This window comes from Gorilla gorilla, chromosome 20, assembly GCF_029281585.2.
Source record: "Gorilla gorilla gorilla isolate KB3781 chromosome 20, NHGRI_mGorGor1-v2.1_pri, whole genome shotgun sequence".
In the NCBI taxonomy this organism is placed as follows: Eukaryota; Metazoa; Chordata; class Mammalia; order Primates; family Hominidae; genus Gorilla; species Gorilla gorilla.
Window position 1 is genome coordinate 66,783,493 of NC_073244.2, and position 15,684 is coordinate 66,799,176.

Genomic DNA, 15,684 nt, shown 5'->3' on the forward strand with positions numbered 1-15,684 from the left:
TCCCATGATGTGGTCAACATGTAAACTGCATGGGCAGGGCGCCAAATAACATCCTGTGCGCTGCTGAGCTGAGCTGGGGCGCGGCCACCTGTCTGCTCCAGCAGCACCATGTCGCTCATGGTCGTCAGCATGGCATGTGTTGGTGAGTCCTGGAAGGGAATCGAGGGAGGGAGTGTGGGGATGGAGATCTGGGCCCAGAGGTGGAGATATAGGCCTGGAGATGGAGTTATGGGCCTGGAGTGGAGATAGGAACCTGGAGGGGAGATAGGAGCCTGGAGTGGAGACATGGGCCTAGGGTGGAGATATGAGCCTGGAGTGGAGACATGGGCCTGGAGGTAGAGATATGGGCCTGGAGGTGGAGATCTGGGCCTGGAGTGGAGATATGGGCCTAGAGATGCAGTGATGGGCCTAGAAGTGGAGATCTGGGCCTGGAGTGGAGATAGGAATCTGGAAGGGAGATAGAAGCCTGGACTGGAGATATTGGCCTGGGGTGGAGATATGAGCCTGGAGTGGAGACATGGGCCTGGAGTGGAGATATGGGCCTGGAGGTGGAGTTATGGGCCTACAGTAGAGATAGGGGCCGGGAGTGGAGATATGGGCCTAGAGGTGGATATCTGGGTCTGGAGTGGAGATATGGGACTGGAGAGGAGATATGGGCCTGGAGTGGAGATATGGGCCTGGAGTGGAGATATGGGACTGGAGAGGAGATATGGGCCTGGAGTGGAGATATGGGCCTGGGGTGGAGATCTGGGCCTGGGGTGGAGATAAGGGCCTGGATTGGAAATATGGGCCTAGGGTGGAGATCTGAGCCTGGATTGGAGATATGGGCCTAGAGTGGAGATATGGGCCTGGATTGGCTATATGGGCCTAGGGTGGAAATATCGGCCTAGAGTGGAGATATGGGCCTGGAGTGGAGATATGGGCTTGGGGTGGGGATATGGGCCTGGAGACTGGGTCTCTGCACAGCCGACAGCCCTGTTCTTGGGTGCAGGTAGGCACTGAGGGTGAGTTTACTTTCAGCCCAGCAAAGGCCTGGCTGCCAAGACTCACAGCCCAGTGGGGGCAGCAAGGGAGGCCTGGTTTGCCTGCAGATGGATCTTCCATCATGATCTTTCTTTCCAGGGTTCTTCTTGCTGCAGGGGGCCTGGCCACACATGGGTGAGTCCTTCTCCAAACTTTAGGATGTCATCTCCACACGTAAGAGGATTTTCCTGAAACCGGAGGGAAGTCCTGTCGGGGAGTCTCTCATAAACTAGGAAGAGAGGACCCTCGGATGCTCCGCCCACAGTCCTGACCTCGCCTCCCTGGCCTTTCATTCCCTTGGCAGAGTCAAGTCCTGTGGGGACCAGGGTTACACCAGGGTGCTCAAAGCTGGGGTGTGTGGTGGGGAAGTGGTAGGAACAGCAGATCCTCTGAGGACAAAGGTGTTACTCACACACTTCAGCATTTCCATGATGGTAGAGGATGCAGTGTGGCTGCTGCCACTGTACCAGAAGAGGTGGGAAGCCACAGCCAAGGCCCTGACATTCCAAATACTCTGATGGGGGGGCTCAGTTGCTTATTTTCGTTCAGGCATCCGCTGATATCCATTCACAAAGGACATGCCCTCCACCCCATGTCTACCCTGTGTTCTTTTATGTGAGTAATCTTACAGTATTAAAATCTAGTAGGAGTCTCTTACTCAGCACTTGCTCAAAGTTCTCAGCTGGCACTTTTGTTGTAGGGAGACACCTTGTGTTTGCGGGATGGGTCCTTCCTTCAGCCCTGGGCACCAAGGTGTGATAGCAGCCACAGAAACGTGGAAAGCCAGGAGAATCTTCAGAGCACAGGGAGGGAGGGGCGGCTCCGCATCCTGCTCTCTAAGGTGGTACCTCCTTCTCCCCAAGGTGGTCAGGACAAGACCTTGCTGTCTGCCTGGCCCAGCCCTGTGGTGCCTCCAGGACATGTGACTCTTCGGTGTCACTCTAATCTTGGGTTTAACAACTTCAGTGTGTACGAGGAAGATGGGGTGCCTGTCCCTGAGCTCTACAACAGAATATTCTGGAACAGCCTTTTCATGGGCCCTGTGACCCCAGCACACGCAGGGACCTACAGATGTCGGGGTTCACACCCACACTCCCCCAGTGGGTAGTGGGCACCCAGCAACCCCCTGGTGATCATGGTCACAGGTCAGAGGGCTCCTGTCTGGGATTCTCCTTGTCCCACCTCCTGAATCCCAGAGCTTCTGGTAGGCATGTCCTTGAGGGTCCCATCACGCAGGCCCTGACTGTATTTGGGGTAAAGGGGGATTGAATACAGGGAAATGGGTGCTGCGTTGGGAAGAATAATTGTCCCCAATGATGACTGCATTCTGATCCCTGGAGTCTGTGACTATTTATGTTATAGAGGAAGGGACTGAAGGGGAAGATGGAGCTCAGGTTGTTGATGAGTTGACCTTGAGATGGGGAGACGGCCTGGACTGTCGCGATGGGCTCAGTGTAGTCACAGGGGTCCACATGAAAGGAGGAGGAAGAGGGCAATGGGGATTAGAGCAGCCTAAAGGGGGTCTCCATCAGCTTTGGAGGTGGAGGAAGGCCATGAGCCATGAATGCAGGTGGCCTATAGAGGCTGGAAAAGTCAAGGAACTGATTTTCCTGAGTCTCCAGAGGGAACGCAGCCCTGCAGATGCCTTGATTTTAGCCCTCGAAAAACAGGGTCCGATCTCTGTTTCCAGAAGTGGAAGGGTCAGTGTGTTCTCTCCTGCTGCCATGCTTCTGATAATTTTCTACAGCAGCAACAGGAAACCAACACTGGAACCCCGGTCAAGGATAAGTTAAGAAATGACACAAGGATAGGCGGGCATGGTGGCAGGCGCATGTAATCCTAGCGACTCAGGAGGCTGAGAGCAGGAGAATCGCTTGAACCCAGGAGACAGAGGTTGCAGTGAGCCTAGACCACACCACTTCACTCCAGCCTGGGTGAAGGAGTGAGACTCTGTCTCCAAAATTAATTAATTAATTAAAGAAACCAAACAAAGAGAAGGTTGGCTACACCGAGATCAGCAAGGGTGGGATGATGATGCCACCACCAGGCTCCATTCACATAGGGAGGGGTTGATACTCCTCAAATCAGCACGAGGAGCCAGCCTATGGAAACTGGCACCGTGGAGAAGGCACAGGCATGGCAAGAGTGGCTCCCAGTCCCCACCAGGAACAGGGTGTGTGGACACTGGTGCCTGCCTTACTGATCAGTTCATACCTCCTGCCAAGGATTCCAATTCGTCCAAAAGATATTGAACCAGGTTAAGAGCCTGGATGTGCAGCCTATCCTGGTACGTCTTCCACCCCCACATAAACAGCAAGAAAGACATTAGTGTGAAATAGATAGAACAGCTCAAGAGATGAGGCTGAGCCCAGTGGGAAGGGAATCAGAGGCTACTAGAGACAGAGGGACAGAGAAGAGGGAGGGAGACAGATGGAAGGACCTGCACCAGGAGTTATGGGCACAGAAAAGAACATGAAGACACAGAGAGGAAGGAGAGAGACAGAAACCAGTGAGGGGAAGCCTCACTCATTCTAGGTGCCATGGATGGGATGATAGAGAGACGCCTTCTAAACTCACAACCTCTCTTCCTAGGCGTCCACAGAAAACCTTCCCTCCTGGCCCTTCCAGGTCCCCTGGTGAAATCAGAAGAGACAATCATCCTGCAATGCCGGTCAGATGTCATGTTTGAGCACTTCCTTCTGCACAGAGAGGGAGAGTTTAATGACACTTTGCGCCCCATTGGAGAGCTCCACGATGGGGTCTCCGAGGCCAACTTCTCCATCGGTCCCATGACGCCTGTCCTTGCAGGGACCTACAGATGCTACAGTTCTGTTCCTCATTCCTCCTATGAGTTGTCATCTCCCAGTGACCCTCTGGACATCGTGATCACAGGTGAGAGTATCCGGACATTCTTCTCATTGTCACTGGGACACGGAGTGAATGATCCAGGTCTTGGAGGCCCAGGTGGTTGTAAGGAAGATGAGCTTGGTATTCTTATGGAGAGAGACTGACTTGGTGAGGTCTGTACCAACAGAGACAGAGAAACAGGAGACACAAGTACAGACCAGGTGTCATAACAGAGGACAGACACAGGGGCCATACTGAGAGTTAGAAAAGACAGAAGGAGTTAAAGGAGACAGACAGACAGACATGTCCCAGAGAGAGGTATCCTTCCATGCTGACTTTTCTCAGAGACCTGGCACAGGTTAGAAGTTTCATTTCTGTTTTACCTCCACAAAGTGTTCTCTACCAGGAGAACCCAAGGACACCCATATTTCTGACCTGAGTTGGGCCCTGTGGCCTCAGGCCTTGTGGCACCTACAGATGCCATGTTTATTCTGACACCTCTGCCTTCCATGCAATGGAGAGTAATCGTCCCAGGATATCATGGCCCCAGAACACCAACCCCTGTATGCTGTGTGAACTTGCAGTCCCCAGACTAGATTCTGAGGCTCACATTCCAAATAACCCCACATATGAGAGGATCACTGAGAGACACAGAGAGAAATCAGGAACACCAAAAAGCAAAGACATAAACACACAGAGAATGAGCCAGAGGAAGGAGATTGAGAGACTCACAGACACATGAAGAGAGAGAAAAGAGGGCAGAGAAGTGGAGAGAATGATGGAAGAGAGCAGAGAAAAGCATTAAAATTAGAGTCCTGAGAGAGAGGCACAAGGACATAGAAAGATGGAGATGTGGGGATGAATTGCAGAGATTCCAAAGAGAACTAGAGAGACCGAGAGGCAGAGCAAGACAGATGATAGATGGATAGATATAGATAGATGATAAATAGGTAGATGATAGACAATAGGTTATAGATACATAGATGATGATTGATTGATTCATTAATAGATGATATATAGAGATGATGATGAAGATAGATAGATAGATAATACATAGAGATAGAGAGGAAGACAAAGAGAGAAATCATAGAGAGAGAGAGATGATACATAGATATAGATAATAGATGATTGATGGATAGACAATTGATAGATAAATAGATGATATATAGATATAGATGACAGGTAGAGAATTTGTAGATAGGCACCGAATAGATAAATAGATAGATTGATAGATAATAGATAGAAATATGCAGAAAGTTATGAACAGGACACAAAGTGAGAAACTCAGAATTAAAAAAAGTAACATCAAGTCAACCAATCCAAGGAGAGTCAGAGAGAATAAAACAATCCAAAAAGGGAAAACATATCTAGAGGTAGGGAAGTGAGGTCAGAGACCTAGAGAGACAGAGAAGGTGGAAGGAGGAAATAGACATGAAGAGAGATGGGGTGGAGGGTGAGAGAGAGAGAGAGCATTAGGCCATAGAGCAGGGGAGTGAGTTCTCAGCTCAGGTGTGAGGGGAGCTGTGACAAGGAAGAACCTCCCTGAGGAAACCGCCTCTTCTCCTTCCAGGTCTATATGGGAAACCTTCTCTCTCAGCCCAGCCGGGCCCCACGGTTCAGGCAGGAGAGAATGTGACCTTGTCCTGCAGCTCCCAGAGCTCCTACGACATCTACCATCTATCCAGGGAGGAGGAGGCCCACGAACGTAGGCTCCCTACAGTGCGCAGCATCAATGGAACATTCCAGGCAGACTTTCCTCTGGGCCCTGCCAACCATGGAGTGACCTACAGATGCTTCGGCTCTTTCCGTGACTCTCCCTACGAGTGGTCAGACCCGAGTGACCCACTGCTTGTTTCCGTCACAGGTGAGGAAAGCCCATGGCTGTCCCATGTCCTATGATCCTAGAGCCTTAGCTGAGGAGCTTCCTGCTGATGATGGAGAGAAGCATGGACAGATGCAGAGAGAAGACGCAGCCTCGGTGTGAGGGAGGGATCAGGGCACAGAATGGCAGACACGGCACCTCCAAACCCTCCTGCATGGCGTGCATGGAGGCCTCAGATTAGGGCTCCAGGCACCCAGGCAGATGGAGAAAGCAGTCAGGAGACACCCAGAGAAAGGGAGACTGGGCTCAGTCTGGGGAGATCAGAGGTTCCCTCAGCCCCTCAACCTTACCCATTTCCCAGAAGCCCATCCTGGCCTCTCACCCACACAGAGATGTCATCACCAGCAACCCCTAAACCCTTTTCTTTTTGTTTGAAAAAATATTTATTGAGGTTAAATATACCTATATAGCTTACCATCTTTAACATTTTTTTTTTGAGGCGGAGTCTAGCTCTGTGCCCTATGCTGGAGTGCAGTGGCACAATCTCACCTCACTGCAACCTCTGCCTCCTGGGTTCAAGCGATTCTCCTGCCTCAGCCACCTGAGCAGCTGGTACTACAGGCGCGCATCACCACGCCAGGCTACTTTTTGTATTTTTAGAAGAGAGGGGGTTTCACTATGTTGGTCGAGCTGCTCTGGAACTCCTGACCACGTGATCCACCCGCCTCAGCCTCCCAAAGTGCTGGGATTACAGGCATGAGCCACCGCACCCAGACACATTTACCAATATTAAGTGTAAGGTCTAGTGGTCATAAATACATACATATATTTTTTTTGTTTGCTTGTTTGTTTGTTTGTTTTATCCTCCACCCTTTTCTTCCTGGCCTCTGGTAGCCACCATTCTACTCTCTACCTTCATGAGATCCACCTTTTAGCTCCTGTATATGGGTGAGAAATGGGAATCTTTGTAATGACCTCCAGTTCCATCCATGTGGCTGCAAATGACAGGATATTATTCTTTCTATGGATGAGTAGTCTCCGCTGTGTGTATGTACCACATTCTCTCCATCCATTCACCCACTGATGGGCAGGTAGGTTGACTCCACATCTTGGCTACTGTGAACTGTGCTGCACCAATCATACTAGTGCAGATATCACTTCGATATATTCATTTACTTTCCTGTGGATATAAACCCAGTAGTGAAATTGCTGGATACTATGAAAGTTCTCTTTTTAGTTTTCCGTTTGTTGTTTTTGTTTTTGTTTTTGAGACAGTTTCCCTCTGTGGCCAGGCTGGAGTACAAGTGATGTCATCTTGGCTCATTGCAACCTCCGCCTCCTGGGTTCAAATTATTTTCCTGCCTCAGCCTCCCTAGTAGCAGGGATTACAGGTGCACGCCACCATGCCTGGCTACTTTTTGTATATTTTAGTATAGATGGGGTTTCCCCATGTTGGCTGGGCTGCTCTCAAACTCATGACCTCAACTCAGGTGCCCGCCTCGGTCTCACAAAGTGCTGGGATTATAGGCATGATCCACCGCACCCAACTTCTTTTTAGTTCTTTAAAGGACTTCCACACTTTTCTCCATAATGGCTGTACTAATTTACACTCCTACCAACAGGGTACCAGGGTTCTCCTTTCTCTACCACTTTGCCAGCATTTGTTTTGCCTGTCTTGCAGCTAAAAGCCATTTTATTTTATTTTATTTCATTTTATTTTATTTTATTTTATTTTATTTTATTTTATTTTATTTTATTTCATTTTATTTTATTTTATTTTGAGATGGAGTTTCACTCTTGTCACCCAGGCTGGAGTGCAGTGGCGCGATCTCGGCTCACTGCAACCTCCACCTCCCAGGTTCAAGGGATTCTCCTGCCTCAGCCTTCCGAGTAGCTGGGATTACAGGCACACGCCACCACGCCCAGCTAGTTTTTGTATTTTTAGTAGAGACAGTGTTTCTCCATGTGCGTCAGGCTGGTCTCAAACACCCGACCTCAGGAGATTCGCCCTCCTCTGGCTCTCAAACTTCTAGGATGACAGACGTGAGCCACCATGCCCGGCCTAAAAGCCATGTTAATGGGGTGAGATGAAAACTCACTTCAATTTTAATTTCCATTTCTCTGATGATGAGTGATAATGAGCACTTTTTCATATGCTGGGAAATTTCATGTCTTTTGCTCCTTTTTCAATTAAATCATGTGTTTTACTGAGTTGTTTGAGCTTCTTATATTTCTACTTATTAATCCCGTCTCAGATGCATAGTTTGCATATAGTTGCTCCCAGTCTGTGGGTTGTCTCTTCACTTTGTTGGTTTATCTTTAGTGGTGCAGAAGTTGTTTAGTTTGATGTAATCCCAATGGTCTATTTTTTGCTTTGATTACCTGTGTTTTGAAGGTTTTAAACAAAACGTCTTTCCTCAGAGAAATGTCCTGGAGCATTTCCCCAATATTTTCTTCTATGTGTTTCATAGTTTCAGGCCTTAGACTCACATCTTTAATCCATTTTCATTTGATTTTTGTGTGTGGTGACAGGTAGAGGTGCAGTTTCATTCCTCCTCATTTAGATATCCAGTTTTTCCCTGCACTGTTTATTGAAAAGACTGTCCTTTCCTGATTGTAAGTTCTTGGCACCTTTGTCAAAGTCCATTGGATGGGCTGGGCATGGTGGCTAACACCTGCAATTCCAGCACTTCGGGAGGCTGAGGCAGGTGGATCACCTGAGGCCAGGAGTTCAAGATCAGCCTGGCCAACATGGAGAAACATCGTCTCCACTAAAAATAAAAAATTAGCTGAGCATGGTGGTCAGCACCTGTAATACCACTACTCAGGAGTTTGAGGCGACAGAATTGATTGAAACCAGGAGGCTGAGGTTGCAGTGAACCGAGATTGCACCTCTGCACTCCAGCCTGGGTGACAGAGCAAGACTCCATCTCAAAAGAAAAAATAAAAAAGCACTGGAAGTAAATGCATGGATTATATCTGTGTTATTCATTCTGCTCCGTTGTTCTATTTGCCTTTCTTTATGCCAATGTGATGCTGTTTTGCTTACTACAGCTCTGTAACATATTTTGAGATCAGGTAGTGTGATGCTCCTGTTTTCTCTTTATACCTTGAAGTATCAGGACAGTGGGCATCACATAACAAAATTATGGAAAAAAGGATCCCAGGACTCCCAGGGCCCAATATTAGATAACAGAGTGTTGGCCATGAACCAACCTCAAAGATTTCCATTGAGTAGAGGACAGACACCCTCATTTCCTCACCTCTCTCCTGTCTCGTGTTCTAGGAAACCCTTCAAATAGTTGGCCTTCACCCACTGAACCAAGCACCAAAACCGGTGAGTACAGAACCCTCTTAAATCCGCTTTTGGAAACCTGGGGAGGTGGAAACCTTGGATGCAGGTGTTGACTCAGCATCTCACAGCTCTGACATTGTGCACCTGTTTTCCACCATCTCCGAACTGCAGATACTCCTACAGCGAAAGGGATCTGGGCCCAACACAGGGCTCAGTGAAATCTCTTCATCTCTCATTTTATGGAGCTCAGACCTCCTACAAGCTAGAAGAATGATTGCCAATCTGACATCCTTCTCAGGAAAAATGCAATGTTTGTTCTGCCTGCATTCCTAACTGGAGGATAAATTCCTGGGGGCTTGAGAGAGGGAAGGGAAGGGAACATCTGATGAGGGCGAGGTGTTTTAGAGAAGTTCCACTTGCCAAGGAATGAGCTCCTGTTGGTCATGAAGCAACCCTGGCTGACTCAGCAGAGCAAGAGCCTTGCCGTAACAGAGAACAGAGCTCATGCACGCACACTTCGACTCACTGACTCATTCAGCCACGGCCCCATGCTCAGGCTGTGCAGTGTGGAACCTTTTCCTATTGTTGCCATAAGAAATTTCCACAAGATTCGTGGGTGAAAACAAAACGGTTGTTTAATTATCTTACAGTGCTGTAGCTCAAAGTATGAAGTGCATCTCACTGGGCTAAAATCAAGGTGACAGCAAGGCTGCCTTCCCTCTGAAGGTTCCAGGCAAGAATCTCCTTCTCACTTGTCCCAGCTTCTAGAGGCTCCCAGTTCCTTGGCTCCTGGTCCCCTTCCTCCTTCCTCAAAGCCCACAAAGACTGATCACATCTCACATGGCATCACTCAGACCCTTCTTCCTTACCACACCTCTTTCTCTCAATGCTGCTCTCCCTTCTTCCTTATCTTTTGAAAACTTGGGGATTCTATCGGGTTCACCAAGATGAAAATCCATCATAATCTCCCGGAAATCATCCAGGATACCCTTGTTTTAAGTTCAGCTGATTAGCAACCGTAGTTCCATCTGCAATCTTCATTCCTCCTTTCCATGTAAAATAACATATTCACAAGCTATGGAGGCTAGGACAGGGACATTTTGGGGTGGGACAGCATTCTCCTGCCTTCCACAAACAGTGAACAAGATGCATTTGGCCTCTGCTCTTGGGACACTGATATTGCAGATGGTTAAATGGGAGGGCAGAAAATGAATGCACAAGTGGACCAATAAATGAATGATCCATTGGGAAGCATCTGTGCATGAAATCTATTTGTTTGATTGTTCATTTGTTTATTGAGACAGAGTCTCCCTCTGTCTTCCAGACTACAGTGCAGTGTCACAATCTTGGCTCACTGCAACCTGCGTCTCCTGGATCCAAGTGATTCTCCTGCCTCAGCCTCTCGAGTAGCTGGGATTACAGGCAACTGCCACCATGCCCGGCTAATTCTTTTTGTATATTTTTTGTAGACAGGATGTTTCACCATGTTGGCCAAGCTTGTCTGAAACTCCCAACCTCAAGTGATCCAACCGTCTCAGCATCCCAAAGTACTGGGATAACAGGCGTGAGCCACTGTGTCCAGCCAGAATTCAAAATCAATAATAGATAATGCTGAGTGTATGATTTTGGGTGACAGAGAAGATCTCACTAATCAGATATTTGTGAAATTAATGAAAAATATGGATTGAACCCCTGAAAGATTGGCAGAAGGATTTTCCACACACAGCTGTCAGCCGTGAAGGCATAAAGGTGAAAACAATCTGATGTGGAAGGAAGAGGCTCTGCCTCAAATGTTGGGAATGACGTGGGGAGAATGACAAGATGACTGTGGAGAGACGGAGAGCACACTGGGTACACAGGAAACTAAGGAGGAACAAGGAGTGTGTGTCTGATACTCACAGCCATTGGATTCACCTCGGGGTAACCAGGAATCCCTACATGATTAACAGCGAGTGACATGAAAATAAGGGAGGCCCAGGTGCATAACTGGAATCTAGGAGACTGTGGAAAAGGCAATTCCTGCCCCACTGGTGAAATGTGGTGCTGATTTTGACACTAAGTGGATAAAGCAGATGGATATAAGCTATGCTTGTGAGGTAGAATCATTGGCTGGAAAGGCTTGCTGGGTTTGATTTTCCTACTTGTTTAATCCTCGCTTAATTAATTTCTTTCTGAAATTTATTCATCCTACACATAAATCAATACCTGGCAAAGGAGTGCCACATATATGAGGGGTGGTGGAAATGAAGAGACCTATTATAGCATAATATACAAGCCTGTGAACGGTGGCTCACGCCTGTAACCCAGCACTGCAGGAGGCCAAGGCAGGTGGATTCCATGAAGTCAGGAGTTCGAGACCACCCTGGCCAACATGGTGAAACCCTATCTCTACTAAAAATACAAAAATTAGCCGAGTATGGTGGTGCATCCCTGTAATCCCAGCTCCTACTCTGGAGGATGAAGCAGGAGAATGATTTCAACCCAGGAGGTGGAGGTTGCAGTGAGTGGAGATTGCATCACTGCACTCCAGCCTGGGTGACACAAGGAGACTCCATCTCAAAAAATAAAAATAAGAAATGCATAAATATAATATAACACACGCGAATGACAAAGGCACCTGAATTCCAATCATCATTTTTCTATTTCTCTATAATTACTTCTTTGATTCTTTATCTTATCCATTAGGCAATCAGCCTAAAACCTCTTCCCTATTTGGCTTTCTGTGAGCATGAGATCTCATAGAAAATGTGAAAGCCCACTGAATCCTCCAGCACAGATCCTGGAATAGAGAAAGTGCTCTGTTCATCGCAAAAAAAAACTTGCCCACTCACCCAAATCCCCCACCTCACCCCTACTTCCAATCACCTGTGGAGATTCAGATAGGCCATGGGGAGGTAAACATTAATACTCCTTGGAGTGAGTCCAGATCTTGGAATGAGAGATCAGCGCCAGCACTAGCTCCTGCTCCCCTTTCCTACTAATTCACAGGAGGACAGGTGGTATAGAAGCAATAGATGGCCGAGGGGGTAGTCCTTCCCCCAGCCTCTCGGGTAGAACAGCAGCCTAACATGTGTCTCCCGAGATCACAAAGAGTAGCACATTTCACACGGGCTTCAACACTATTTCCTGGCCGTTTGACATAAGAGAATTCTACTTCGCTTTTTTTATCTTGATTTCACTTTTGTTTCCTTTTCTTGGAGAATGCAAGTTGTTTGACTCAAGAATGCTGTGGATGTAGAAATCCTAAAGCACATTCGCTGTGTATCATTCCCAGTACAGTCTTCCCAGAGAAGACTCTAAACACCTCCTGGACTGCACCTGGGCCTATGCCAATTCCTATCACTCACCGTCACTCCGGGGAGACAGAACACACAGAGAATACACAGGCAGGTTCATTACTAACAGATAAGAAGCGAGTGACAACAGAAGCCTACATTTCAATGTGAGCCAGTCCCTCAAGGCTCAGAAAAGCTGCTCGGGACATATGGAGTCACCCCATTTGCAGTGTAGCTGGGGGAAGCCAGAAAGCAGCCCAGCCTGGGTTTTGTACCCTGGAGCCACAGGAAGCTCTCAGCTAAAGCACTACATGACGTCCTCCTCCAGGAAGAACAGGAAGACAGCCCAGGATGTTCTGGGACGTTCCTCCTGATCTCAGGATGTTGCTGTCTTAGTCCATTTTTGTTGCTCTAAAGGAACACTTGAGCCTGGGTAACTTCTAAAGAAAAGAGATTGGTTTGCCTCACCGTTCTGCAGGCTGTACTGGAAGCATGGCACCAGCATCTATTTCTCGTGACGGCCTCAGGCTGCTCCCACTCTGGCAGAAGGGAAGGAGGGTCTGTCTGTGCAGAGACCACAGAGATCACACGGCAAGAGAGGGAGCAAGGGGGAGGGGGAGCGATGGAGCTTCCAAGCTCTTTTTAACAACCAGCTCTCCAGGAACTAATAGAGGGGGAACTTGCTAACCCCGTCTCCTTGGGACAGCATTGATCTGTTCATGATGGATCCACCTCCATGACCCAAACACCTCTCAAGAGGCCCAACCTCCCACTCTGGGGGTTAAATTTCAATGTGAGGTTTGAAGGGGTCAAACATCTCAACTAAAGTAGTTGTATCCTCAGCACGTTCTATGGTTACTATGAGAGCTATAACTGAGAAAGCAGGAGAAAGCTAGGTCTCCCGCCATCTGGGTGCTTGTCCTAAAGAGGTGTTTTATGTGGTTACCTGTCAATCAAGAAATGCGAGACAATTCATATAGAGGAACTGCTATGATTAGCTTCTTATTGGTGTCTCATCTTCTTCCAGGTAACCCCAGACACCTGCACGTTCTGATTGGGACCTCAGTGGCCATCATCCTCTTCATCCTCCTCCTCTTCTTTCTCCTTCATCACTGGTGCTCCAACAAAAAAAGTAAGTCTCACGAAGCAGAGGCCAGAGAGCTCAGGGCCATGTGGGGAAGCAGGATGGGAGCACTCAGGTGTGTGTTCCTCACAGGCAGGATGGTCCCTGGCCCAAGGCAGGAGCCACAGAGGGAGGACTTTCTAGAGAGAGCACCAGACTCCCTGCCCCTGCCTTCAGCTCACAGACCATTGCCTGATTCTGAACTGTATCCTCACGTCCCCTGCAGCCACTCACATCCAGGAGAAGGTTCCATGACAGGTAGAAAGTGGGAGATAGAATCAATGGGATGGGAACTCAGAGCTATTCATGGGATGGGTCCTTGAGCTCAAAGAGATAGAATGTCTGAGTCTGCTGTTGCCAACTGAGGGACCTCAGGCACCTATGGCCTCCCCCTGTATGTTGGTATCTGCTTATGAAATGAGGACCCAGAAGTGCCCTCCGAGCTGTTTTGTTGACTTCCGTCTCCTACAGATGCTGCTGTAATGGACCAAGAGCCTGCAGGGAACAGAACAGTGAACAGGGAGGTAGGTGCTCCTCGGCCCATATTCCCAAGGAGTCCCGGAAAATGTAAGCACCCTCCCTCACTCAGCATTTCCGTCTTTCCAGGACTCTGATGAACAAGACCCTCAGGAGGTGACATACGCACAGTTGAATCACTGCGTTTTCACACAGAGAAAAATCGCTCGCCCTTCTCAGAGGCCCAAGACACCCCCAACAGATACCAGCGTGTACACGGAACTTCCAAATGCTGAGCCCAGATCCAAAGTTGTCTCCTGCCCATGAGCACCACAGTCAGGCCTTGATGGGATCTTCTCGGGAGACAACAGCCCTGTCTCAAAACTGGGTTGCCAGCTCCCATGTACCAGCAGCTGGAATCTGAAGGCGGCAGTCTTCATCTTAGGGCATCGCTCTTCCTCACACCACAAATCTGAACGTGCCTCTCTCTTGCTTACAAATGTCTAAGGTCCCCACTGCCTGCTGGAGAGAAAACACACTCCTTTGCTTAGCCCACAATTCTCCATTTCACTTGACCCCTGCCCACCTCTCCAACCTAACTGGCTTACTTCCTAGTCTACTTGAGGCTGCGATCACACTGAGGAACTCACAATTCCAAACATACAAGAGGCTCCCTCTTGACATGGCACTTACACACATGCTGTTCCACCTTCCCTCATGCTGTTCCACCTTCCCTCATGCTGTTTCAGCTTTCTTCAGACTATTTTCCAGCCTTCTGTCAGCAGTGAAACTTATAAAATTTTTTGTGATTTCAATGTAGCTGTCTCCTCTTCAAATAAACATGTCTGCCCTGATTGCTTTAGTTAATGTGACACTGTATACGCTGAAAGAAACCGCTGTTATCATTACCATGTCCATAGAACCCCATCTGTTCTCCGCTGGGTTCTCATCCCTGGACTCTGAGCTTCTGGAAGCAGGGTGGAGCCTCATTTGTCTCTGGGACTCCTATTTCCCTCCAAAGATGCAGCACATAGGAGGTTCCGAGGATCATGAATCACAAGAACAAGTGATATTCTTACTCTCTGCAGACCTGGAAAGCTGGCAGAGTCATTCCAAGATGAAACATTTGTAGAGTCATAGGTCTTGTTAGTCTCATCTCCACAGGGACACATATCAACACATCATATTTCGTACTATAAATATACAGTCGCTCCTCCATATCTGTGGGGTTTACAGGTGTTTATTAAACCAAGTATAAATCAAAAATATTCAGAGAGAATATCCACAAAGTTTCAAAAAGCAAAACTATGTTGAATGGACACAAATGAGGCGGTGTGCGGGCTGCATCAGGAATTATAAGTAATCAAGAGATGATTTCATGTATACAGGAGGATGTGCATGGGTTATACCCAAATGCTGTGTCATTTCATGTAAGAGGCTTGAGCATCTGCAGATTTTGGTATCTGAGTGGAGATCCTGAAACCAATCACCCAGGAATAGTGAAGGATGACCGTATATGACTTTTATTTCTCAATTTTAAATATAAATCATAAAAAATGTACAATAACTAGATAAAAACTAAGAAGTGTTTTTATAGTGTGAGAATAAGTTTAGATTTATTTTTTCCTACATGTAACCCTTTGGTTTATTATTGTTTATTGAGAAGACATTCTATGCCACCTTAAACCACACGGCAGCCTTTGTCAACTATAAAGGGACTGTGTGTACACGGATGTATTTTAGACACTGTTTCTGCTAAGGGGCTCTCTGTGTCCACACTCTTGAGGATGCTGCACTTTATGTAGCCTTATAGAACCCTTTAAATTTAGTAGCCAGAGCCCTC

General features: G+C 47.8%; 1 pseudogene; it reads left to right on the forward strand.

Moving 5' to 3' along the window:
- Positions 1–108: 108 nt before the first annotated feature.
- On the forward strand, positions 109–14,528 carry LOC115933099 (killer cell immunoglobulin-like receptor 2DL3; annotated as a pseudogene).
- Positions 14,529–15,684: the final 1,156 nt, after the last annotated feature.